The sequence below is a fragment of the Dermacentor variabilis genome, chromosome 5, assembly GCF_050947875.1.
Source record: "Dermacentor variabilis isolate Ectoservices chromosome 5, ASM5094787v1, whole genome shotgun sequence".
NCBI lineage: Eukaryota > Metazoa > Arthropoda > Arachnida > Ixodida > Ixodidae > Dermacentor > Dermacentor variabilis.
In genome coordinates, this window is record NC_134572.1 from 81866991 (window position 1) to 81894445 (window position 27455).

The following is a 27455-nucleotide window of genomic DNA, read 5'->3' on the forward strand; positions in this document are numbered from 1 at the left end:
AAATTTATATTGTCAGTAACAGAAGCGCAAAAATGGGTAATTTTCAGCGATTCACAGGCGGCTCTAACATCACTCTGCAGCACAAAGGGGAAAGCATTCAGCGACAGTATAATTTATGAAACACTTAAAAACCTCACAAAGGCAAGCGAAGCGAAACATGCAATAGCACTCCAGTGGATACCAGGGCATTGCAACATTCCTGGCAACACAGCAGCCGATGAAGCAGCACGACAAGCGCACCTGAAAGATGATACGGCTCCGCACCCAATATCAAAAAATGAATTACGCTGCATTATAAGGACAACGTCTGCCAACATGTCTAGAAACACTTGGTTTGACCAGAATTCTAAGAGCTCTGACTTATATCATATTGATCCATTTATTGAATTCAAATTTTCATTGTCATTAGATAGAACTATGGAAACGCTTATTCATCGATTACGGCTAGGCACTGCCTACACAAAGCATTTCTTACACAGAATTGGCCGAGCGGAAACCCCCGAATGTGATTGTGGATTTGTAGATGAAGATATATATCACCTCCTTCTAGATTGCCCACATCACGACATACCAAGATGCCGACTTAAATCAGCGCTAAGTAAATTAGACCGCAGACCTTTCAGTTTAAGGAAACTTTGGGCCCTTGGCCAACAACGGCCTTGCAGAAGAGCGCTTTAAAAGCACTAAAGACTTTTTTTAAAGACAGTGGCATCGTTGGACGTTATTAGTGCTTTCATTGTTCTGTTCATTTGAATGTCACTCTATATATCCATCTGTTTGGGAATTATGTTATGTTGACTGCTTTGTTGTGACTGTATGTGCTAATATTTTAACACGATGTATATCCCATATACGTATAACACGATGTATATGTATAACACGATGTTATGTATAACACGATGTATATCGATGTATATCACCCGCTCACTAGACAACGTGTTATTAGGCGGCACTATTGTTTGTACTTTTGAGACTTTCGACTACATAAGTGTGAAGACATTTGCCATGTATATTGTATGTACCCGCTGACCCGCTGACTAGAAAATGTGCTATTAGGCGACAGTATCGTTTGTACTATTGAGACTTTCGACTACATATGTGTGGAGACATAGTGTGCTAAGTGTTATTAGGCGACAGTGTTATTAGGCGACAGTATCGTTTGTACTTTTGAGACTTTCGACTACGTAGGTGTGGAGCCATAGGTGTGCTTGTGTGAAAAGACTATTTGATATGTAACCGTGCACCCTGAATGATGTATGACGGAACCACCCAAGAGATAAGGAGTAGCCGGCGCCTTAAATTGCGCGCCAACATCTCCTTATATCATATGAATAAAAAAAAAGCACTGCAGTGAAAAAGGAAGCTAGACTTTTCCAGAAGCTTTTTTCATTGCCCTAGTCATGTCCAAATTGCCTCAAAGGTGTCCCAGTGAGAAGTTTACTTAGTAGTACTTGAGCAAGAAGAGCAGTATATGACGAGAATTAGGAGGATATCAGCACTTTGGCATCATTACCATTGGTTGATTTCTATTGTAAACAAATATATTGTAATTTATTTGGTTAAAACCACTTGGAAGTTAGTCGGTAATGAGAAACATAACCGAAGAAACCACCCGCTTTAAAGACGCTTATCGATGAAATTCCATGAAGTGCGCGACTCCTCCTAAGTTAGGCTCATTTGAGTGCTGATACGACTCGTACTAGAAAATTGCTGCTCAAAGCGCCAGGGGCACAGCTACCGAAATTTGAATATTCTTATGGATTCGAACTCGTTTCCAAAGCTGCCTCACCACCTTCTTTTGAAAAGAGTGCGTGCCGATGAATCTTTCAATTTTTTCGCCAAGAGCAAAGACATCTTCCCACAATTTCACGTCATCCACACCGAAACGCACCAAAGGACTGCAAGAACGCTTTCTCCTTTTGATGTTGCAAAGTGTCTCAATGACACTCTGGGCTGCGGATAGAACATCACGAAAATGGCCAGTGGCGACCTTCACTTGGAAGTTAGTGACAAAGTCCAATATGACAAATTAACAAAGCTGGTTTCATTTGGTGAAACCCCTAATTTCAGTAACCTCTTACCGTTCCCTCAACATCTTAAGAGGTCAACACACGACGTGAACACCCTGCTTATTCTCTCTCCTGTCCTTCATGAAAGAAGGAAAAAAGAAATCATAACCCTTAAAGTCAAAGAAAACATTTCTTTCAAAGAAGAGTGCAAGGCCCTCTCCATTGTATAGGGACCTACAATTTCCGAAGTGGCACGGCAGGGGTACACAAAGAAAACCACAACGGTTCTCGGCGGCTGTTAGGACCACTCAGAGTGGACCGGCGGCATCACTACTCGCCCCCACTACGGGATCAGCTTCGCCACCCAGCACGCGCCAGCAGCCCTCAGAGTTTGCGGTCTCTAGTGCTTCAAGGACCTCTGTTCAAGCAGAGAAAGCCGAAACACCCGCGAGCAGACATCGCGAGCGGGCATCCAGCGCCTCGACGGAAGCGATGGATACATCGCAAAGTGCGTCGGCGTCCCAGACGCCGAAGGATCGGCGCATCTCTTAGTAGCGCACCAAAAAAGACAAAGCTGGCATCACGGGGCCTGGAAACGGCCCTGTGGGCTTACGTAGTTTTTCTCTTTAACACACAGCACAAAACATTTTGATTATGGATACACAAATACTGTACTGGAATGTCACGGGTCTTCTACACAATTTCGATGACGTTAAAGAACTCCTACATAAACAAATTAGAAAGTTGCTGTGTGTTCAGGAGACACATCTGAAATGCACACAAATTTTCTTCGTCAGTACGCCATCTTCAGAAAAGACCGTGACGAGGCTAACGCGTCGTGCGGTGGTGTGGCAATAGTTGTAGACAGGTCTGTGGATTTTCATCATGTAGGCTTATAGACACCTCTTGAAGCAGTGTCAGTGCGGGAAGTTCTTTTTATCAAGTTGGTTGCTGTTTGTTCCATACACATACTCCCAAACTATCACCTCCATAAAACAGATTTCGATAACCTCATAAATCAGCTTCCGGAACCCTACACACTCGTGGGTGATTCTAACGCCCACATAAACATGACCCACATAACCTCATGAATCAGCTTCTGGAAACCTAAATACTCGTGGGTGATTTTAACGCCTACAACACCCTGGGGGAGATTCCCCTTGTGACGCTAAAAGTCTGCTGATAGAACAATTTCTTCTGACATCTGGTGCATGCCTATTTAATAAAAAGCAGCCGACCTATTACAATGTATAACAGAATTTATATTCGTCAATAGACCTAGCAATTGGCACTGATTCTCTTCCGCTTGGCCTGAAATGGAATCGCACAAAAAAAAAAACCTTTTGGAAGTGACCACTTCCCAGTATCTCTCAATTTCCTCCCGCATTTGCCTCACTGGAAATTAGCCTCAGACGACTGGAGACGTTTCAAAGAATGTACTAGTAAAGTTCGTTCGGTTTCTTGTCCTCGCTTCTCGGTTGGAACTTGAAACTTCTCGGACGATGATCGGCATTGTTGATCAAATGCAGACAGGAAGCGATGGAGCTCAGATGTACAAGAAATATTTATCGGTAAACTTTTCTATATACATGGCAGGTAAAACAAATACATTACAAACTTGAACAATTGAGAAACAAAGTCTCACTCTTCGACTGTCTCAATGACTGTTATAGCCCAGACTCGTTTTAACGTACATAGTACGGAGGCTCACTGATCTATCAGCAATCCTGATTTCAGCCAAGTCTGAGGGACAGCATGTCGTCCCGGTTTTTATAGTCCAAATATACAAAGAAAAAAAAAGGCGGTAGGGCCGTTGGCCCGTCCCACAGGTTCAGTTGCCAATCAGAGTCAACCGTTTGTTAAGCCACAACCCAAAGGGCTGGGCTTACTCTTAAAAGTAAACATATTGAAAAACAAAGCTCTTTTCCTTCTTCTCTAAAACTCTGTTGCCTTCTCATTTCTACGTGGTCTGTGACGGACTCAGCAAAACACGCCAGGTTCGTACAAGTTATTGCTAGGCCGCCTCAAACCTAAAGGGCGTCTCTAGGTCGCAAATGTCTCAGAAGCAGGGGCATCGACACCACGTACTGCAGCTGCACTCAAGGTTTGTCCGCGTGGAGACTGATGACCGTCCTTGTCCTTCAAACTTATTGTCTACAAGACAGACAAAGTTCTCCGAGTGCGTGTTTACAAGACGCCACCGTCCGAATGCGCTCCTCACATGCGCACCGCATCTCTACGGCGCCCACTGTAAGCTGTCGTTTTACACCACACAGGCAGGTGTGGTGTCTCCGCACCCATCCTTCAAGGCCACCAGTTGCCTTCCGGACGCGTAGAAAAATAGATCCCCACTCCGTATATGTAGCACATGGTCAAGGTTGCTAAGCCCTTCTAAACCTCGGCGGCGCCTCCAATTAGCCAAGTACTCGGGAGCCAGAACACCAATACCGCGTACAGCAGTCCCCCTCAAGGCTGGTCTGTGTGGACTCGTGTGACCGTCGGCGGACTGCCAACTCCGTGCGCACAATACTGACTTCCCAGAATCCGCACATCGCCCCCCTGGCGCCTGCCGCGACGCGTCACCCAACACCACGCAGTCCCTGTGACCCCTCCTAACACAGAAACGGTTGCCCCGCTGACATGGGGGGGGGGGATGAAGTGAACCCCCTCTCTATACACAAAGCACGTGGGCGATTCGCGACACTTAAGAACACGAACAATCAAAGCTGTCTTACAGTACTTATTTATCACATGATGTTTTAAGCTATTCAAATATGGATGATGCCGTGTCATATTTTATTCATTTTATTATAGACGCAACGCAAAAGTCTATACCACAAATAAATGGTCTTTCATGCAGAATACGTGTCCCCTGGTGGAACGAAGATTACAAGGAAGCGCGAAGGAGGCATAATAGGGCATGGGACATACTTCGTCGATCGCCAATTACGGAGAATCTAATTGAATTAAGGCGTATAAAATCACAAGGGAGGCGCACACGAAGACAGGCAAGACGAGAAAGCTGGGTGAGGTTCGTATTAGGTATCACTCCTTCCACACAAGAGAAAGAGGTATGGGATGACGTAAGAAGACTAAAGCGACAGCGAATTCAACCATTACCCTCGGTAAATGATAAAGGACATAGCCTGGAAGACCAGGCCGATGCTCTTGGGGAGCATTTTGAACGTGTGTCCAGCGCTATCCATTATGCGAAGTGATTCCTAAAACACAAACAAATAACAGAAAGAAAGGCACTTGATCATAAATGTACACAGAACGAGCCATATAACCGTTCTTTCGTGTACTGCCGAGTTGAGAGCTGCCTTTATCGCTTGCAAGAGCTCTGCACCGGGACGTGATAGAATAATAGAATAATTTATGACATTATTACGAACGCACACAGTGATACACAGCTGACATTACTTGAACTTTTCAACACTATTTGGGCTGCCGGATATCTTCCACCCACATGGAAATAAGCGATTGTGGTCCCTGTTTTGAAGCAAGGTAAAGATCCTTCGTCGGCGGCAAGTTACCGCGCGATAGCTCTCACAAGTTGCTTTTGTAAGCTGTTCGAGAAAATGATTAATCGGTGACTCAGACGTTTCCTTGAACTAAACAAAACGCTTTATCCTTGTCAGTGTGGCTTCAGAGAAGTGCAGTCCACAACCGATCATCTTGTGCTCATTGAAAGTAATATCCGTGACGCATTTGTACAGTTTTTTCTTATCCATATTCCTCGATATGGAGAAGGCATACGATACAACGTGGCACCACGGAATCTTAAGAAACTTGTTGGGAATAGGCATCCGTGGCAATATGCTAAACCTAATAGACCTAATTCTATTTGTCCCTATTTCAACCTTTTTGTACAATCGTGCAATCCGCGTCAAAATCGGCAACGTATTGTCACGTCTCTTCATACAGGAAACTGGTGTACCTCAGGGAGGAGTGCTCAGCTGCATACTTTCCATAGTTAGGATGAGCGCACTTCGTGCTTCATTACCATCGGCCATTTTTTATTCCGTCAACGTGGACGACATTCAAATAGGCTTCAAATCCTGTAACCTTGCAGTGTGCGAGAGACAAGAACAGCAGGGCTTGAACAAGATGTCTAAGTGGTCCGACAAACACGGATTTAAAGTCAACCCCCACAAAAATTATTGTCCTCCTTTTACAACAAAGAGAGACCTGGTTCTAGATCTGTGCGTGGAACTGTGTGGACAACAAATACCTGTCAACAAAGAGCACAAATTTCTAGCTATAATACTTTAAGCTACTTTCATTCCACACATAACAAATCTGAAAGCGAAATGTATAAGAACAATGAACTTACTGAAAATACCATCTCACACAACATGGGGTAGCGACAGGATGTGTAAATAATTCTTTACAAGAGTCTCATTCAATCACGGTTAGACTATGGCACCGTAATATACAACACTGCCGCCCCGAGCGCACTAAAGATGCTCGATCCCGTCCACAATCTGGGTATCCGCCTGGTCACAGGCGCCTTCAGAACAACCCCCATTGAAAATTTATATGTAGAATCGAATGAGTGGTCACTCCATCTGCAGAGATCATACACCAGCTTCACATATTTCCTCAAGGTGCCCTCTAATATTGAACATTCGTGTTCTAAAACCGGTAACGATTCGACGTGTACTGCAGTTTTCCATAATCAACCCTCTGTGAGTCAGCCTTTTTTACTGCGTGTGTGGGAGCTTAGCGTGGAAATGGATGTCCCACTCTTCGAACATCGCTTAATGACTCCAGCCACGTAGCTCCATCTTTGGGAGTGGCAGCTGATAGAATGTAATATACAGGGTCCACTATGAAAGTAATGCACATTTTCTGGGAAAAATAGATTTATTGACCGGACCTCTACAAGTGGTTAAAACGCTCCATCGCACTGTGTTATCCGCTCACACTGCTCGGAGTAAACTGGCGGACCGGCTGCGTTGGCAGGGTAAAACCCTCGCCACATTTACCGACCGGTTTTACCGCACTGTCACGGATAGTCGCGTCATAACAAAATCATGTGCATTACTTTCATAATGGACCCTTATTTCTTGTAAGAGTTACAAAATACGCACAAGAGCCTGAAAGTCGGATGCATTTCCATGGACTCCAATCTTGATCTGAATTCTTCACCGATGCATGAAAGTCGCACGTTGGCGTATCTGACACTGCTGTTGCTCCCTCTTTCTCTGAATCAGGAGTATTGAGCCAACATACAGGTATCCATACAGGTACTACTGTCTATGCAGTACTGTCTGCGTTTAAATACATAAAGAAATTAAAACTAGAGAAAGCAATAATATTCACGGACTCTTTAAGTGTCGTGAACAAATGCCCTTAAGAAAACACAAAAATCCTGTTTTTATGGAGCTTTACTCATACTTGTGCAATATTTATTCATGTCGTAGAGAGAGAGAGAGAGAGAGAGAGAGAGAGAGAGAGGAATATAGGAAGGCAGGGATGTTAACCACTCAAGGATCTGGTTGGCTACCCTACGCTGCGGAAAGGGAGAAGGGTAAGAGAGAGAAGGGAAAAAGAAGGTGTAGAGACGTGTGCGGACAGTAGTTGAGTTAAAGCCGCTCGCGCAAAGGAGACGTTCTGAGAAAGCACAAAAGTGATCTCGTATACACGTGACAATATGCTGGGTTCCTGGCCATAGATGCACCGAGGGTAATGTGCTAGCAGACTAAATGGCCGCATCAATTACATCACAAGCTGTTTGTCCTATACCTCTGCTATTCCTGCCACAAATCACACGCACGTTTTGCGAACGAAACTGCGAAGCCACTGGCAACCCTCGTCGAACACTGAAACAAATAAAGGGCTCCACTTGATTACGCCAAAGTTAGGTTTCTGGCTCTCCGTTACGAAAATGCGAGGACCTGATGTCCTATTCTGTCGTCTCAGAACAGGACACACATGTAGTACTCACAATTTTTTATTGAGTGGCAATTAATCGCTGACCTGTAGCAGATGTGGTGAAAGCCTCACCGTCCTCCACGTACTCGTAGAGTGTCGGGAAAACGAAAGACAGAGAAGAAACCATTTTCCTCTAGCATACCGCTATTGTGTCCCTCTCCATCCCAGTATGCTTCTTGCTGAAGAACCACTTTTTACCACCAAAGCTGTCCTAGGTTTCTTGAACGATGGGGCGTTGCATGTTAATGGCCTAATAGTTTCGTAGCGCATCATGTCTCCAGAGGATGCTGCTGTGACAGTAGTCCTTGTACAGCACATGCCTTCAGGTCCTTGCGGTTCAATGGCGCAGTTAAGGCAGTAGTGCTTTATGGAAATATTTTGCCTCTGACAAATTTTAGTATATTATAATTCTTTCATAATGTATCTTTCGTGTCTTTGGCACGCTTTATAGTCATTGCCATAATTTTATTGACATGTGCCTTTTATGCACTTTTACGCATTTTTTTCACGCACCGTTTTCTAGGCCCCTTTACAGCCTTGTCACATCCATTGCTCGTAATTCATCGCTTCTCCTCTAACTCATTTCCACTGGCCTGGAGATCTTTGGTCATACTGGGCCCTTATGCCGCAGAACACTATATTCTTCATCATACAAAGGAACCAAAGTACACTCCGCAAATTAAACGGCTAAATATAGTAGGACTTTCTGTCATGATAAACTGCAAAGAAAAAGAAACGGAAATTCCCCACATCTTAAGGTCAGCAGCATCAGCACGGCATAAATACTACTGATGGCAGGAAAGCAAGCTCTCAAAAGATTTACTTCGCTGTACACGCTATGAGGTGCCGGTTAGGGAGGTAGTTCGCTACAGTTTATACATGTCTACTTTGCGTAGACACTCCTTTCGAAAACAAAGCAATTCGTTTCCATGATGTTTAGCGTGGTGTCTAATTCCATTCGCACAAAATAGCTCCTTTAGCGTGTGCCGTGTGCCCGCTCCGTTGCATTAGGCTACGTCAACGCAACGTGGCCTCGTATTTCTATATATATATATATATATATATCTCGCTTTGCGGGGAGTTGAATGTGTGCTTACGAAACTGCTAGGCTTCCTTCTAAGTAGACATGCGGAGATGGAGTGCTCCCACAGCGCCATACATAATCAGAATTTCATTTTAATACCTTCCCAAGTATGTGCAAGCGACCGTAGTGGCTCTATGTACACGTGTGCTCGTCCATTTTATTGCGAATATCACGGCAAACTATGCGTGAGAAACTTGATTCTCTGGCAGAATATATGTATATCTACTTCGTAAGCCTGATTTCCTCTTTTGTTTAGGTGCAGTAGCTTCACTGCAAACGATATTGCAAACGCAGGGACACGAAAATTGCGTTTTTATGTTTATGTTTATGTTATTTCATTTTTTATTATTTTAATGTTTAATTTTACGCGCTATTTTCTGAAAGCCACTACTTGCGCTCCAGAAATATTTCGTAACGTTGTATAAGAAATAAGCTAGTGGTTCACGAGAACAGAAAGAGTCATTTAAGGAGTATATACGCCAATTATTGATCATGTTATGGCGTTCTAATATGTGACATAACATTTATATTCGGGACAATAACTCCCGACTTCAGTGAAACATGAGACACACGCACACGCACGCACACACGCACGCACATGTACACATATACACATATACACATGCACACATGTACATGTGGCCGCAAGAGCGAGCGGTAAACAAAGCCGCCGTGATTTATGCAACGACACCGCAGTCTATAAGCAAAAAACCGATGTGATGCAGACCCACCCCGTCACAAAGCTCGGAAGAGAAGGATATGGCTGGCCTGCCGCCCCGCGACAGAGGAAAAGAGACGGAGCAGCAGGCTTTCAAAGGGCGGGAGCTCTCCCTGCAAGAGCACCCGTTTCGTCTCTCGTGCCCATCTCATACAGAGCGCGCAACGCATGGCTCCTCGCGCACCGGCTTCCGTCCAGACGCGCTATATTTCAAGTTGGTAACCCGAGGGTGGCAAGCCACCGCTTGAGGACGAAAGAAACGAAATGTTCTCGGCTCACCGCTTTGTTCTCATATTCTCCGGATTTTCTTTTGTCAACCAGAAAACGTGAGTGTTTGCATACTGCGCAGAATACGGAAATGATAATAATAAAAGATGAAGGCTCACCGTATGAAGCGTCGAGCCTTGAGGCTCGACTTGTACGTGCTGAGGCTCAGCTCTATAGGAGCTTTTGTTTTTCTAAGTCTGGAGATGGGAGGGTTGGTGCTGATTCCGAGAAAAAGAAAAGAGCCAAGATGCGATGAGGAAACAAACTCAAATGCGCAAGACGAAGCGGTGTGTCGAAGCCCACACCTCTTTCATCTATGCTGTAAATTCTTGTTCGCGGAAGAAAAAAGAGTTCACGACTGATGTGCACCACGTTCACTTGCTCTACCAATAACGGGAGAACAGCAGCAAGCAAAGAAACATAAATGCATGAGGTGAAATTTCGGAAATTGTGTCCGTGGGTTGGCCTTCAAAAGGCGTGGCTTCGTCCGCAGTATGTATCTATAAGTGTCTCTTATTTTTCCTTCGTATGGTGGCAACAAGAACGTCTCAAGCCGTTTCCTTGTACCTACGGTTGAGGTAACATTCGAACCTACGCTTTTAAGGAGTCAATACAAGGATCCTCTCACGGATTGAGTCTGCCAGAGTGTTCATCGCTTTGCTGCACGTAGCACAAGCAGAAAAATACCGGGCACTTCTTCACAACATATACCGTTTGATAGAAATGGCAGGTAAAAGTATGCATTCACATGGCCTGAGGGTTTTAACTAACGCTGCTAGAAGTGGAATTCGATGCTGCAGTCGTATGAATGACGTGGGCATCATGGGTAATACATACAGGGCATCCCAACTAATTTTCACGATGGCCTACAATTTTCGGATTGACAAGTTTGTTCTGATTATATGATTTGAGAAGGTAATTATTTGAAGCCAACTATTTAATTAGGCAAAATAAAAAAAACATTATAGTATGACTTGCGCTAGGCGACGGCAAATAACATTACCCTGGTTCTCTCCAGCTACGTTGCACTAGCATAATGTTAAATTTAGGCACAAGTTACGTGAGACACCCTGTAAACTCTTCAGTGTCAGGGGCTGCTCCTTTGTGGAAGTGCGTTGCAGATTTTTTCTATTCTTATTTTTTCTTTCATTTTGGTTAAGGATTGTTGCGTGTTAGTCACACAACCTCTTTTTTAAGCAGTTTAATGCTCAGCACGCACAGCTTACTTATATTATCACATAATTTACATCAAATAATAAACATTGCCCATTTCGAGCATGTAAGTCGCAAAAACATGTGGCAGTTGGGGACGAACCCATCACATCTAGTTATATAATACCATCTTTCATTCTATTTCTTTGTGATGTGCTAAAGATAGTCAACTTGTAGAGAGATATAAAAGAAAAAGATGCCAGTTTTAGTCATACAAGCATTAGGGAATAAAATAACCTTCAACCGTGTCATTTCAAGCAAGAAACAATATTTTCATACTGGCGCAACAAAAGAACACACTGAAGCACTAGCCGCAAGATTTGGGAATAGTGCTTTTAGTATCAAATCTTATGAATAGTGCTACCAAGAACGAATAAGCAAATAAAATTCATCGATGCCGGCCGTGTGTTCATGGTCCCTTTATATTGAAGACACGTGCAAAGTGCGGGTGGTCGCTCATGAACGCACGCGTGCGCAAAGGGAATCTTTGTCACCGATGGAGCCGCACGGAAAAAAAAAAAAAAAGACGATGCAGCCACTTAACACGAACTGCGAACTGCCGCGCTTTTTGGCTCCGCACAATAGCAGGCCTGTAATAGGGGAAGGGAGGTACCACGGGATACCTCAGATTGGGCAGCGAGCTCGGCTGAAGCGTATCGCGTAGGAAAAGTTCCAGGAAAAAGAGAGAGAGAGAGAAAGAGAGAGAGAGAAAAGCGACATTTTAATGAATTGAAGGAGTTACTTCCGTCACACTCAGATAAATCAAATCGTGTTTGACTCGACAATAACCGCAGAAGCCTTTAGACGAGAAGGAGTTGTAATTTCTTTCTTCCCGAACAATATGCTCCTCGGGAGACGCTGCGCACAGTCTCGAGTAATGACAGTCGCCTTCGGCTTGAGGCTCCTTCGCAAATGGGTAAACAGACGGACAGATAACAAATCAGGGAATGAATAATGTAGCGATTTTATTCCCATTATTTTCCTTTCCAGGCTTCGTGAGGAGCTCTCCGCCTACGTTATCACCATGAACGTCCGGTCGTGAGTGGTTGACGGTAAAAAAAAAGAAAAGAAAAAAGAAGCGTAGAATTGATCAGAAAAATACAGTTGTATTATAGCGGCTCAATATTTGAAGCTCGTAAACTGGCTGGTCTGAACGGCATGGTTTGTCTGAAAGCCAATGGGGATTTCGCAGCGTTTCCTCCTATGTGCACTTGCTGTTATGACATTCTTGTCTAGCGTACTCACCGGTGCTGACATAATCTCCGAATAACTTGTCCTTGTCGTTGCTTTACTTTTGTCTTTGTGGCCAGCCATTTTGCTGCTTTATTCGTCTTCCCTTCTCTTCCTCTTCGGCTTCCTTTTCTGCCCCCTCCTTCCCAAAGAATAGGCAGGCTTCGTGCCCCCCTGCAGGCTTACACACAGTCAGGTTATTCCAACTTGCTCTATACATTGTAAACAACTCTGCTTCGCCGACGCGTGACCAGCCTCCTAACGTTCCATTATATCCGTTTTCGACTTTCACGTGAAGTTTCTGCACTCTTCTAAGCGGATTACATAGTGCAGATTACGAAACGCTTCGCCACAGGCTGATACGTCGCTTTCTCTCTTTTACTTTTTTCATGATCTATAATGCCCACCTTTAAGTAAAGGTCGAGTCAACCTTTCAAAGACTTAAGAGCAGTCAGAGGAGAGCAAACCTTCTTAGAGTTTTAATACGGAGTTTGGAGACGGTATGTTGCTCTTAAACGGCAGTATGGTTGTGCACGGAAAGCTTCGATGTTGTGGAAGACTACGCAGCCTTAGAACAGAGTACTTGTGCAATGACGCTTGTGGAAGTAACTTTATTGTAGCCACGATATTAGCCAACAAACAGCAAGCAGTAACAAACAATATTTTTTAAAGCAGGTATATTGTTTGCGAGCGGAATATTGATCGTTGCAGTTGAAAACCGATATTGAACTTAGAATCATAATGCGGGTGGGTAATGAACTTAAGACTTTGAAAGTTAAACAACTTTTTTCGATTAGTATTATATGTTCTGCGCATCTCGTACTCATCTACGGTTTTCAGGGAAGCGATGATTGCGTCGAAGCAGGGTGCACCTTAATAGGAAGTTCTTATTCTACGTTTGTTTGCGCTGTGTTTGTGGTGCTCCAGCCGTAGAGCTACCAAATGGGCTACGTGTTCACGTATAGCTTTTCTCTCAAAAGTTGTATCGCCAACATTTGAGGCTCATTCTTCCTGATCGGCATGTGCCCTTATAAACAAGGAGTAATAACGAGGCAACGTGAATCCTTCAATCATAAGATGAGTGGGTAGGTGGTCACTTCCCCGCGTTTCAATATCCGTGAACCACCTGACCTTTCTAGTGAAGGAGTGTGAAACAAAGGTGAGGTCCAGGCAGCTACAGTAGACAGTTACACGCAAAATGGTGGGGCTTCCATCATTTAACAAGCACAGTTTTTGTTCGGAGGCAAATGACACTAATCTTCTGTCCCTCGATCTTATCTTAGAACTTCTCCAGTGATTGTGACGGGCATCAAAATTTCCAGTCATCACCAAATGCTGCGGAGTCGCTGTCGTGATTCGCCGTAACCACTCGCAGTCCAGCCGACTTGAGGGCGATATGTGGGCTCCAACTACTTGGAAAGTGAGCTTGCCTGTCTTCACTTTAAGACATACGTACTGGTTTTCTTGGTCACGTGGCACTGGATGATGGACATACGTAAGAACACGTCGTATGAAAACGGTGATATTGCTCCATTCTTCCTGGGTGGCGCACATGAAACACTCATGCCAGGACAGTCTGATGTTAGCTGATAGGGGTTCGCAGATGACTATGATGGGGAAAATATTCGTGAACACAAACTGTCGAAAGACTGACATGTGTGACTTAAGTCATTTGGCGTTCAACTGAAATATCGACGCGTTCCCTAACTTCGTCATGAAACGACGGATACTGGAGAGCCATGATTTCCACCAAGAGCTGCAAGTACTGGACTCAAAGTGTCCAGCACCTGTAGCGTGCTTTGCGCAGACGACGATCTCATGTTGGTAAGTATAACGCGAATGGCATTCATGAGCGACCGCAGAATGTTCATGACCTGGAGATCATCACCCAGCGTCGCTTCAACAGTTGCCGAAGCAGTCGAAGTTGGTGCGTTTTGAGGTAACTTAGCCGGGAGTTGCACTCTCAGTAGCTCACGTTATTCTTCAGGACGGGCCAGCCTTTCCGCTTTGTTTGCTTTCCGTGTATTTGTCTTGGTGATACTACGCGTTGATGCGGCAATCCTTCTGACGGAAGACAGCGTGGTATTTCGTGAACGTTTTCGGTGTCGATGCAGACGTCGCCGAAGAGCGGCCGCAGCCTCTCGATGGTTTGAATTGTCCCGCACCATTCGTTTGAGGATCGCTAATTCCTTGCGCACCCGCGGGCAATCATTTGACGAAGCCTTATGAGCACCACTGCAGTTAAGGCACTTTAGAACGTCTGTGCTGCAGGCATCTTCTGAATGGGACTCAGAGCACCGCTGGCACACGACGTTGTTCACGCAGACACCCTTTACGTGACCACTCTTGCAACACTTGAAACACTGGAGGGACTTCGGTACGAATGGTCGTACTGGATGGCGGACATGTCCTACTTTGACGTGGAAAAGAAGGCTATCTCCTTGAAACGATATGCTGACACAGCTTGTGTTTCCCAGGCTGAAAATCCTCGTAATGAAAGTTCCTTCTGTCGTTGGCGTTATCAATATTGGCTAGTCGTCATTCGGGATGGCAACGTCGGCGTCATAAATGACGCACGCAATACCATCGCCGCCTGTAGGGATCATTGATCGCGCCTTTACATTGTCGATCTCAGTTATATTACGTAGGACTTGTAGGATGTTCGACGTCGCAGATCGACTGCTAGGACATTTTTGCGCGAGTTTATTCTCCCGTCTTTAATCTCATTCGGTGCGATTCTCTCTAGTAACGGAGAGAGGACCTGCCTGTTTAGGAGCCACAAATTGGTCGCCGGGTCCACGGGCATGAAGAGCACAGTGTGTAGCCAGCGCTGCGGTGCACCCTCCATGGTAGAAGCATTTGCCGACGAAGATGGCTGCAGTACGCTTCTTTTTGCAGATCAACTCATCACGACCTTGAAGTCATCGTCCGACGAGTCGTAGCTGTCCGAACATAACTCAGTGGCCTTGCTGTCTGTATCGCTTGACGCAATTCCTCGTTTCCAGGATGTTATCGGATCTGACGGCTGCGCATCAAGAAGGTCCTCGGAGATCTATTCATCCACTGCCGCAAGGAGGGAGAGGCAGCTCCCAGAAATTCAGGAAAACCAAGCGAGAAAAGCAGAGACAAAAGTACAACAGTTATATCAAAGGCTCACTACGTTTTCAACTTTTCAACGGACGGACAAAGCGTTTAATAGACAAATGGCGTGGCAACCGCAGGAAGGTTAAATGGAATGGCTCCTGGTTTGCTGCCCTGCACTGGAGAAAGTGTAAAAGACTATAGTGTAGTGGAGAGATAAAGCAAATGCCGCAAAAACTGTTTAAGATGCGAAAACTGCACCGCGGCATTCTTTTTTTCAGGGGATAATTTTTTGTTTCTACATTACTAGGTGTTCTTTTTTTCCCGGCGGCAGATATCTGGTTTGCGGTTCACTGATTTTGTTGACGCTGAAACTTGCTCTATGACGATACGTCTGATTTTAAACACTCCAATTGCATGCACTATAGAGGACCCAAATTCGCAGCTTGTCGTAAGTAAGAGCTGTTTGTTATTGGCCGACCGCCTTCGCTAATGATATGTACAACGTCAAGATTGGCTGGCGTCGGCTCCCACGAATAGTTCTAGCGCAGTAAATTTTTAGTAAATACGGGCATGTAGGAAAGTCTTTCAGAAGTCTTTAGCAAGGGGGATAATACGCAATACGGCAATGTGACTATGCAGTAATTATGAAAACGCATTTGATATTGAGCACAAATCGGATGGCACTTCATTTTAACGTTATGAGGACACAAAGCGTCAAATAATAATACGCAGGGAATGAAAAAAATCGCAGTTTCGCCAGGCGGAGCATCAGTTGCGATTGCAAATTAGTGGACAACTATACGAAGGAAGTATAGTAGTTTTATCGGCCGTATAAACTTGGAAACATGCGCTTACTAAGTGAATTAACAGACACGGTGTTAGCGTGCACAAGCAAACATGAACAAATCACACTCGCTGAGCGCGGACACTCTCTGTCAAAACGCTGGAGTGAACAAGCGCGGCAGCAGCAGCGAGCGAAGTGAACTTCATGTGGTCTATCGCTTCAACGCAATAGCGGCGAAAACATAGTGCTCACAAAAGCACGACCCGTATGCAGATTCCTTTCAAGATACGGCGCAAGCGACCGCGCGTGGCCGTGCAAAGTACGCACTTGTAGGTGGAGACGAACCCGCCCCCTTACCCTCGCTCCAGCGTTGGCTCCCCGCTTTCCTCTATATATGGTGCACGAGATTGATCCGCGACCGCCAGTTTCCCTTGTGCCTGGTCGTGAAATGCTCGACCGGGCGAATGGTCCGGGCGGGACCAGACCATTCGTGCCAGAGTACAACGCCGGGGGCCCTCCCTTCCATACCCCAACGGCCTCTCACGCGACGGGAGATGGTGCGTTTGCTCTCTGCTTTCTTCCTTCGCGCGCGCCATATTGAGCCGCGATGGTCGGGTTCCCTCGCGTGCTTTCACTCGCACATACTGAATGCGACGCGCGGCGACGGTGTTATCGCCCCTGGACTTTATACGGAACATCACGGGGACGGCAACGGCAAGAATGTGTCTGGAGTGTCCGTATAATTGCTATCGCAATAATAAATAGATCCGACCACGCGTTACCGTCATGGGCCTTTGCGCAGTTCATCCACCGCAATGACACCATCCCGATGAAGGGCACAAGGATCCGGACCGGGGTTCTCATGACCCATCTGCTCCCCCCTCCCCTCCCCCCCTCCATCAAGCCTCCTGTTTTCTTTTTTGTCGCAACCACAGGCAGGATGGAGGCAGATAAGAAGGGAGCAAAATATTGCCCAGGTGGCAGGTGGCCTTGACCTCCCCAGGCTATTTGCATTGCAGCAGCACATGTATGCTGCTCAGCTGCTAGCCGATCGCCCCTCTGGTAAATTTGTTTTCACTGACTTTTCTCAGTTAAAATCGAATTCCAGCAAAAAAAGATACGTGTGGCGCACCTTTCTGTTTTTTTTTTCTTCTTCGGTTTAGACAGAAAACGCTGAACCATCAGTATATTTAAAAAGCACGTTACGCATCGATTGGCACCGCACAGTGTACTAACCATGTGTAAGAGGCACTGTCATGTGTATTGTCTTGCCGACTGGTTCACTGAGCCTAAGATTCACCGCTGGGAATATGAGCCGGGCCGTGTATGGAGTAACTACAGATTAATTTAGCCCTGAGAAAGATGGCGGAATGCTCTTGTCAGCATCCCATTGCTTTTGTTGCAAAGGTGCACAGCACGAAGCAGTAAACGAGACACCTGACAGACACGGGCGCTTACTTGCAATCATGGTTGGAAGTAAAATAATTTAATTCATAGGAAATTGAATATAAAGTCTAGATTAGAATCGCAATAACTTGAAAAGCCGCCGCAGCAGGCTGCGGCGGCTTTTTAAGTTATTGCGATAATATTTTTGAACACGCCAGTAAGACCTCCGCAAACAGTACCGCGTCGCAAACCACTGAAAATTGTGTTTTCAAATTTGCTTTACAAGCATTGTATTGACATTGTGGCCATACATTAACATATTTTTTTGAAAGTGCGAAAGTTTAACATAATTAACGTATAAAATTGCAAAGTACACACTCTTGGGACCCAACAAAAGAGTCCCTATCAATTGTTATTAGGAAAAAAACACTTCTATTAAAAAGCTAGCTAGCAAATCGCTACTAATTAATTAATTGTTTATGACACAAGTAAACTGCATGCTTTTTTATTACGTTTCTAACAACATATAGGTGATTTTCACAGCTCAGGAGGCTTTGTGATCCGCCGCGGTAAGCCAGTGGCTATGGCGTCACACTGTTTAGCTCGAGGTCGCGACTTCGATCCCAGCCACAGCGTCCGTATTTCTATAAAGGTGCTATGAAAAAAAAATCAATCGTCCGTATATTTGGATTTATGTGCACGTTGACGAACCCTGTGTGATCGAAGTTATTGCGGAGTCTTCTACTACTGCATGCCTTAAATCATACTGTGATTTTGCCCATAAAACAGCAAATGTTAATTGAAATTGAAACACCACCACCACCACCCTGTAGGTGGTGGTGGTGGTGTTGCAGCAGGCGGGGTTAGCCTGGCATACATAGCCGGCAAATGTTCCGCCTCAGCCTCCTGTGAGTGTCGCTTTGTGGGACACCAGGTGTCGAGCAGCCCCCTGTCTCACATGAAGGCAATCAGCAGTCGTTGCACCCTCCTCCTGATTGCTGCAGACCCCAGCTCCGGAGAAAACGACGTCTTTAAAGGTGTTTAAAGGAAAGACGATTCTTTTGCAGGCTGCTAAGCATCGCTTTTCTTTCTGTGTCGAACTGCGGGTGTAGCCAAATGAAATGTTCTATGTCGCTGATATCACCACAGAATGCACAGAGCGGGGAAGCGGATCCTTCAATCTTGAGTAACCAAGCCGGTGTTTATGCAGAGTCGGTTCTGATGCGGTAAAACAGCTTTGCTTCTTGGCGAGTAAGTCCATGGGTCACACAGGCTTCGTGTAGAGTCTGGTGGATCGCCCTAAAGGGAACGCAAGTTGCACTTTTAGGCTTCTGAAAAATCTTTGGCGCTCTTACTTTTGGGACACATGTCAACAATAGGCGTGCAAGAGCGTCAGAATTTTCATTTTCTTCAATTCTTGCTCGGGGAGGGATCCATTGAAAATTTTCATTAAATCCATTGCTCAAGGCAGTCTCTGGTCACCCGGTATGACAATCGCTATCTGTTTAGTGACCACTATAAATAAAAAAAATTACCACAGGATAATAGTAGCCCTAAAAGAATAACAATGCCACACACAAACGAAGTCGGTATCTGAACGCCTACAAATAATCGTGTCTACTGTCTCAAGAGGCCGAAGTTGGAAGACAGGCAGGCGAGATTATGGCCTATCCTTTGCGCAGCTTTCGGTGGCCCGGCTTGACATTTGGCAATCTCGAAGAGGCGCGGTGAGATTTCCACTCGAGCACCAGCCAGATTTTCGGCCGATTGTCGCCTTCGTCGCTGATAAGTTCGACGATCAGGCGGTGCTGCTTTTCCCCTCACCATCCTTCGCACGTCATTTTCCGGTTTCCTTTTGGCTTGCCCGACGAGTCCCGCTTCGTCGGATTTGTTTACCACCCAGCGACAGAACGAAAATCGGCTTATGAGACTAATTCTGGAGTGCTTCCGAAGCCAAGGGCATGACGAAGATGTGAGCCGGCCTCGATAACGGCTTTTACGCCCAATGGCTGCAACTCTCGTCGCCGCATCCGGTGACAGTATTGGAGAGGTGATAAGTCGAGCCGATCTTACAAACAGGATGGTGGATTGAGTGTGCTGGAAGGTATTCAGAATGATCAGCGCCCCGTGAAACGAATACAAGAACAGGAAGACAGGAGAGGAGCGCTGCCTTACAACAGAACTTTTATTCTAAACGTAAGAAAGATAAACACGGTGATAAACAAGGTCATCCCGTACAGTTGGGGGGAAAACTTTGAACAAAGGAAACAGTAAACTTCGCCGTGTCTTGTACGTGCAACTTCCGACTGAGGCGGGTCATTTAAACTTTCTCGATGGAGAAGTAGTAGTGCGTCAAGTGCGTTATCCAGTTCATGGTAGTGCACACCGAAATGAGGAAATTCATCGCATTCTCTGTGAATGCGGTCCACAATCGTTTGCCCTTGTCTCTACATGTATTCCCGACGTTTCCGGTATACCCTCAATAAGATGGTTCATGTCCTCTGTTTTATATTTTGTTTTTTTTTTCACCTTGTATTCGTTTTTCTTATCGAGGATTATCATGAGAAGCCCCTAATGGGAAGTTATATAAGTTTATTCATCACTGAACATATTCCGGCACCGCTGTAGACTTCTATTCAGATTCTATGTCGCTTGTGAATTCAGTTAGAAAATTCGCGGACGATTACGATACTCCTTAATGCGAAACTTGAGCGCAGCTCTATACCTGTTTTCATTTCGCGATATATTGGCTGGCGTGGACGATCTGTCTCGTGCGGCACGTTGCAAACTGAGTGAAGTGCGGGGTGACTGCCTCATTTATCTGGAAACCTCGAGCGGCAGCGCGTGGGTGACGCGTGGGCACGATTCACAGCAGCCGCCGCAGACTGTCCTCCGAGACGGTGCGCGTTCCTCTCGCGCCATCTCATAGTCATACGATATGGCGCAGCCATACGAGATGGTCTCGCCATGCTAGAGGGACCTAAAGCCCCTTAAACTTCGTAAAGTAGTGCCACGCTTTGAAGAATGCCGCCTCCTCCTCGCGCGCTCTGGCCGAGGCCAACGCCGCTTCGCTATTGGCCTAATAGCACCACGTGGGTCTTCGCGCCGTGCATCAGCGCCATTTTTGCTCGAGAAGCGTCAACGGAGTGGCGAGGAGAGCATGTTGGCGCCGTTGCTACGCTCGAGCAGTGTATGCGGCGCCACGATCGAGGAGAGAGCGTAAAAGAGGTAAAAAACGAGGAGGAATGAAGGTGGAGAGTGTCACTACTTTACGAAGTTTAAGGGACATTAGAGTGACCTAGTCATACCCTCCTTCTCCGCTTTCCGCCTCATGGTACCACTGCACACTCCTCCTCCTGTTTCCTCCTCGCCCCTTTCATCTCATGCTGCGCTCCACGTTCACTCTTTCATCCGTTGCTCGTTGGCACGGTTACGCCGACGCCTGCGCTCGCCGCAGGAATGGGCGCCCGAGAGCTGCGCTCTAAATGAAACACCGGTCCTGCATTTCAATCGGCTAGGATGCCAGCCTGATACCTGTTCATAATTTGGGCTTCAAAGGAATTCTGTCAACAAGGCGCAGCTTTTCTGTAGGGGGCGTAGACATCAAGTCACGCCTTCGCATTGTCTTTTTGCCTGCGGTGCTACACATTGGTATGAGGCACAGTGAATTCTTATTTGTGTTCATTTGATGTGTGTAGAATCTTTAAAAAATAGAGAGCGGTACGCGGAAAGTTGCTGGTTCATTTATATATATATTAGGCTTCTTACTTCAAATAAACATAGAAACAGGAGGGACGAAACATCGGAACTACCCTCTAAACCATTAATTGCCTACGGAGGAGCATTCTCCGTGTATTGTTGCCGTGATATCTACAAAGTCTCATGTTTAATTCCAGACAAACTTGGTCTGTGGGCGGCACCCGAATTCCAGGCAATCATTTCTCTCCTCATTTTTGATCACTAAAGCACCCCTCTTTCTCATGCGCTCAAAGAAAAAAAAAGTTACTGATCGTTGTATTCGCTCGGAAAATTTCATTTCCCAAAACAGCAGACCATTCCTCACCCTAAAGCACTTCGCCATCGAAGAGAGCAACACATAGCCATAGAAGGACACATTTAATAAATCTGGATTTCTAGTATTCGCGATATCGCAGTCACAAATAATTTACGCTTGCGCTGCTGAAGAATGGGCGTAAAACGTAGCACCAACGCGCACACACACAAAAAAGAAACAAAAAGAAAAGGAGAAAATGATACAGTTTACTGCTATGAAGCTGCACACAGGTTTACAAGGGATGGTGTAGTGGGGTACTTGCGATTAATTTTGCTCCACGTGGGGTTCCTTAATGTGCACCCTGTGCACAGTACCGAGCGTTATCGCATTTGACCCTCGTTGAAATGACGCCGCTGCAGCCAGGAACCCCGTGCTGAGCAGCGCATCGACGTGGCCACCGAGTCATTACGGGGGTTTAGAAACTTCTGTGTCGTGCAGTAGATATTATTTCTCGTGGAAGCGCTTTTCAGGGGACATTTAATGGATTGAGATATAAAAAAACTTTGCACCTTGTTTTAACAATATGTTGGCAAGAGAAAGTTAACACTACGTCTCTGTACTTCTGGTTGTAGCAGACATGAACCCCGGGTTTTGCAGCGCAGTGTATGGTACACTTTTGATGCAGGAAGGGCCTTCAATATATGACTCATTTGTCGTCTGCCCCCTTCACTATACAGGCGGGATTACGAAATGAGTGACTCGGTGACTCGGTTCAGCGACGGCACATAACCTTTTTCACAGAGTTAAGAGTGGGCCAAATAAGATGAAACAAAAGAATTAAACATGGTCATGACGTCTACCGTGAGCACCAAGGGCACATTGTGCACGATGTGACATCAATTCGTGACAAAAAAACAAAACAGAGATCACGTGACACACAATTACCCAGCGTAATTAGAACTGGATTGATATCGTTATTGTCATTGTGCATCTAAAATATATATCGGCATTTACAAGATGACTTTCGTCGGCATGATAGGGAATCTAGAGAGTTCTAAACCTGTGCTGACCGTAAAAAGTCAGCTTTCTTTTATTAGCAGTTCGTAAAAAAGCTTCTGAAGTTTTAATGTACGGTGAAAGAACCTCGGTCTTTCAGAAAGGCGAAGAGGCTCAGTTCTGTTAATGCGTTTCGGATGTCCTATCGTGACGCCATGTATCTTTAAAAGTGCTGAATCAGCTTAAAGAAACGCCCACGCTCCTTGTAGTTAGTAATAAATATCGAGAAGTGAAGTCCTAGGCCAATAATAAGGAACGAAGTAACAGTTATCTTACAAACTTTCTTCATCAAAAGTAAGGAAACTAGTTGATTAGAAATTATGCTCCAACAATACCTTAATTACACACAGTTGTCAAAATATAAGTATTTTTATAAAACAAATGAAAAAAGAAACAAGTGTCACAACCGTCTTTAATTGGGCGAGGAACAGCGGCCGGTTTTCTGCGGCTGATAGGAGTCACTTTGACCTCTTTACGCTGATAAAGACACGCAGACAGAACCTGAGGTCGTCTGCAACGCTGATATTCATTAGGGAAGCAGGGTCGTACAGAAATAGAAAAAGAAAGGAAAAAAGGGAAAGATAAGAAGCAAGAGGCTAGTTCTGTGCTCTTTGTGAATACTTTAAAAGATATATGAACTGAATAAACTGAATTGATTACTTGAAAAGTTCCACATGTTCGCATTTAATATATAAAGACAATATTGTTAGGTATCTGCCTGAAAGTGGCAATTTTTACAGCGAAGCTGTTAAGGTCTAGTTTCGCCACTATCGTGTCCGCGTGTAAAAAAATAACAACTATCATCATCAGCAGCAATGGCTCGAGCGTCCTCGTCTTTTTCCGCAGCTGGTTCCATTGCCGCTCGTCATTCCAGCGTAGAATTTCTCTTCTGTCTTCGTTATGGGAAGGTCACGTTTACGGAAGTAGTAGCCATTGCTTTAGGGGGTATGAGTCATTCATTGTCTTACGTGAAAGACGGATTTAATTTCGAAGCAATTTAATTTTGAAGAATCGCAAGCGGCAATGGCGGACGGATGCTGCTAACCACGCCACCGAGCAAACTCAAGACATCGTACGCAAGCGACAACGGCGGACTGCAGGCATACCGTCACTGACGTCTTTGTCTCCGTCGCAGCCGAACTTATGTGTAACCTCATTAAGAAACACAAAGACGTAACCAATAATTGAGAAAGTCTTTAATGAACCGTCAGGATTAATCCACTGATAAACACCAGGGCCACATGTTTTAGCTTCGCTGGTTATCCACCTGCACGGAGTGCTGGGGCGGTTAATTCTTTGTTTTTTTTTTGGGGGGGGGGGGAACTGCTACAATGCCTGAAAGCGCTGGTGCCTGATTCGATCAGCGATCTCCGATGTCTCTTGGAGACGTACCGCACATTTCTTCGTCCACCGTTTCAGATTAATAAAAATGGTGTCTTCGAGATAAAGTGATACCGAGTCGACCAAGCTTCACATCAGCAGCGGACATAAGGATTTGCGCGATAATTGCCAATACGATTATTAAATGAGAGAACTAAAAGAATTAACAGCTCCAATAATGAATGTAAGGGTGTGATATAATTGCCGAATTGAAGACAGCTAGCTGTCCCTTCAACCATAACCTCTCGCTGGAAACTCAGTACCTGGAGCCACAGTTTCGCGAAAAAAAAAAAAGAAGAGAAGAAGAGACGAAATCAAATGCACTAACCATTACCCTTCCAGTCAACAGTTTCTCGTACTTCATTTTCGCACTTTGCGGGAACGTATAAACTACGCCAATGCATATAAAATGCGCCAATGCATCTCGCTGCAGATATGGAGTCCGCATTCCTTGAAACTTGTGCATGGCAAAATCGATTCTAGCTAAATGTTCTGCCTTGAGTACCGGCTGTTATCAATTCTGTAATTACAACATGACTTCTAGTTTCAATAATGGAAATGACAATTTGTGAAATATTCGTAATTATAATTGTTTCGGCAATTATTGCGCTCATTAGTAAGTCCACCATTGTTGTGAAAAATAATTGCTAAGTAAGTTATCTATTTATCTCGATTTCCCTGTTTTAACTACAATTGACAGTAGTCGTAGAAACACACTGCACTTCTTGAACAATGCTCGCGAGCTCCTCTAGTGTGGTTGCATACAGGCTTCAACGGAACCGGCGAAGCGAACAGAAAAAAAAAAGAAAAGAAAAACTAAGCAAGACAACAACTTGCGAAGATACATAACATTTTGACTACTCTTCCTTAAGGTTGCTCTTGCTTGACGCAGCCGTTTAATGACACATGTCACCAAACGCAATGTTTAAAGTTTTCAAAGAAAAGGTCGCGTTTCGAATGTCGCTTCAGAAAGAAGTCCTGCTGGCAGCAATAGAAAGAAATGATTGAAATGTCATCTGATAAGAAAGCGTCCTCCCATTTGTCGGAAAGTTCACAAGTGCACACTTTTTCTCAGTAGCGAACTGTCTTTGTGTTCCGGCGTGTATAGTTCACCTCTCTAGCGCTGTCAATGCAGCACATCTTCGCAGAAACCTTTCATATTTTTCTCCATTTTGTTGGAGGCAACGACAATACTTTATTAACTCCCACCACATATGCACTGACAAGAATATTTCGTCACAACAATATTTAATCAAACGGAGTGAAAGGATGGTAATCGTATTCGGCTGACATGCCCTGAAACCACGAATTCAGTGTACAATGCCGTGCTCCTTCAGCGCAAGTATTTCTGACCTTTGAGGGGGCCATTACGTGGGCGAAAGGACAGCGCCGCCGGGAGTTCAACGAAACTTTATTGGCAGTCGAGCTAGCACTTGAGTCGGCTGAGCTGGAAAGTTCAGCTGTTCACAGAGAGGCACTTTTACGAAATCCTAAGCAGACTCTAGAGCCTCTCTCTAAGTGGTATTATGCGCGCCGAACAAGATGGCTTCTTTCGTTCCAATGGCAGCACTCGCGATTTATGCAATATGCGAAAATCCCAACGCTGCCGCCTCGTGCGAATCGATTAAGTTGCGACGCGGCAACGGCCGCGCTGTCCAGGCGAGTGACTAGGGAACAACTCAATTATCTTTATGTTCCGGCTGCCACGCCCTCATTTGGGAACGTTGTATCGAGTTTCACAACTTGCTTAGACGTACGGAAGAACACGCGGTGCGACCGTTCTCATTTTCCAGCGCATCGCTAGCGGTATCTCTGGGAATGAGCGATTACTCGCTGCTTATGCTAAGAGCATCATCACCGTACAGCCCATATTGCAGTAACGCAGATCATATTCGCTGTGGCCCAATGCATTGTCAGCTATACGGTTGCTGGCTCTTTCAAGCGTCGTTACCTGCGATCGCGATGTGTGGACAGAAATTGTGAAGCACTCCAAGAGAAATACCCGCCGCTGAGCATTTAGTATCACGATGTAGCCAGTCAAAGCCTCCATTTTTAAAGGACCATTCTAAATATGTGCAATAAATTTGGTACACATGTGAGTCCGCACAACATTTATGTGGGTGACACAAAATTAGTCTGTCAAACACTAGCCGCAGTAGAACGAAGCAGTTGGGTGACTAACCAGCGTCGTTATAGCTGTAAGCCAGTAACAAATAGGGACGCTTAAGGTCGAGTAAATTAGTGCCAGCATGACGTTAGCATACATTTCGCTGGATTCGACTCTTTTTTTTATCAAGGGCAATAAAAGAATTGCACGGGAATACAATCAGTACATTGTCGCGGCCAAGGAAGCACATCTGTGATGAACCGTTATACGCGTACGTACCAGAACACTGACATGCGTAATGCGCGCTGGGCGTGTTATATACATTGAACACGTTTCGTTGTTCATGTGTAGTGTCTGAAGCCAACGTTAGCTTTCAAGGAGGATAGAAGCGATCAAAAAATGAACTGTCTTTATTGTACCGTCGCTCGAAGAGACAATTACAGCTATGCTTACTGCCCCATGAGAAAGTAAATAGTAATGTTTCTACTGAAACGATTGATCAATAATAATATAAACGGTATAAAATACACTGTCAAGCTAAACGACAGCGCGCTGTTTGGAGAGAACGGCGGGTGCTTTGTCGAGAAGCGAAATTTCATGCGACCCGCGCGGGTGCTCAGTGGCTATGGTGTTAAGCTGCTGAGCACGAGGTCGCGGGATCGGATCCCGGCCACGGCGACCGCATTTCGATGGAGGCGTAATGCGAAAACACCCGTGTACTTAGATTTAGGTGCACGTTCAAGAACCTCAGGTGGTCAAAATTTCGGTAATCCTCCATTAAGACATGCCTCATAATGAGAAAGTGTTTCTTTCGCACGTAAAACCCCATAATTTAATTTTTTAAGCTCATGCAGGTAGCACGCTCCTAATCTTTTCGTAGATGGCAGTAGTGCTGCTTGGCAATTGCTTGGCAAAGAACAAAAATAATACAAAATGTTGGCCCGTGCCTAACAGTGAGGTATGACAGGCTAAATAAAGAAACAGTACCGAACAGCGAGGAATAAGGCGAAAGAAAGAGCTGAATGAGGCGCAATAAAATTAAGAAGGGAATGCATTTTGCATGAATGTGGCTATGACTAAAAGTAAACAAAACAATAAACCATTCGGCAGCTATTCCACTCTGTGAAGGTGGATGACGAACGAAGCTGTTTATTATTTCACGCAAGTTACTATATTTCTTCATGGTCGCTGCGGTAGACGGCCA

The 27455-nt window shown here is 45.2% G+C and overlaps 1 protein-coding gene across 2 annotated transcripts in view; it reads right to left on the reverse strand.

Moving 5' to 3' along the window:
• The window catches only part of rsh (Rap GTPase activating protein radish), a 224214-nt gene that overhangs the window by 172184 nt on the left and 24575 nt on the right, over positions 1-27455 (reverse strand). Inside the window, exon 1 of one of the 2 annotated variants that reach the window (XM_075692976.1) lies at positions 3655-3739. The exons of the other annotated variant lie outside the window; for it this stretch is intronic. The gene's annotated coding sequence lies outside the window, so the exon portion shown is untranslated. Of the gene's footprint in view, positions 1-3654; positions 3740-27455 lie in introns of those variants that run through there. 2 annotated transcript variants of the gene reach the window in all.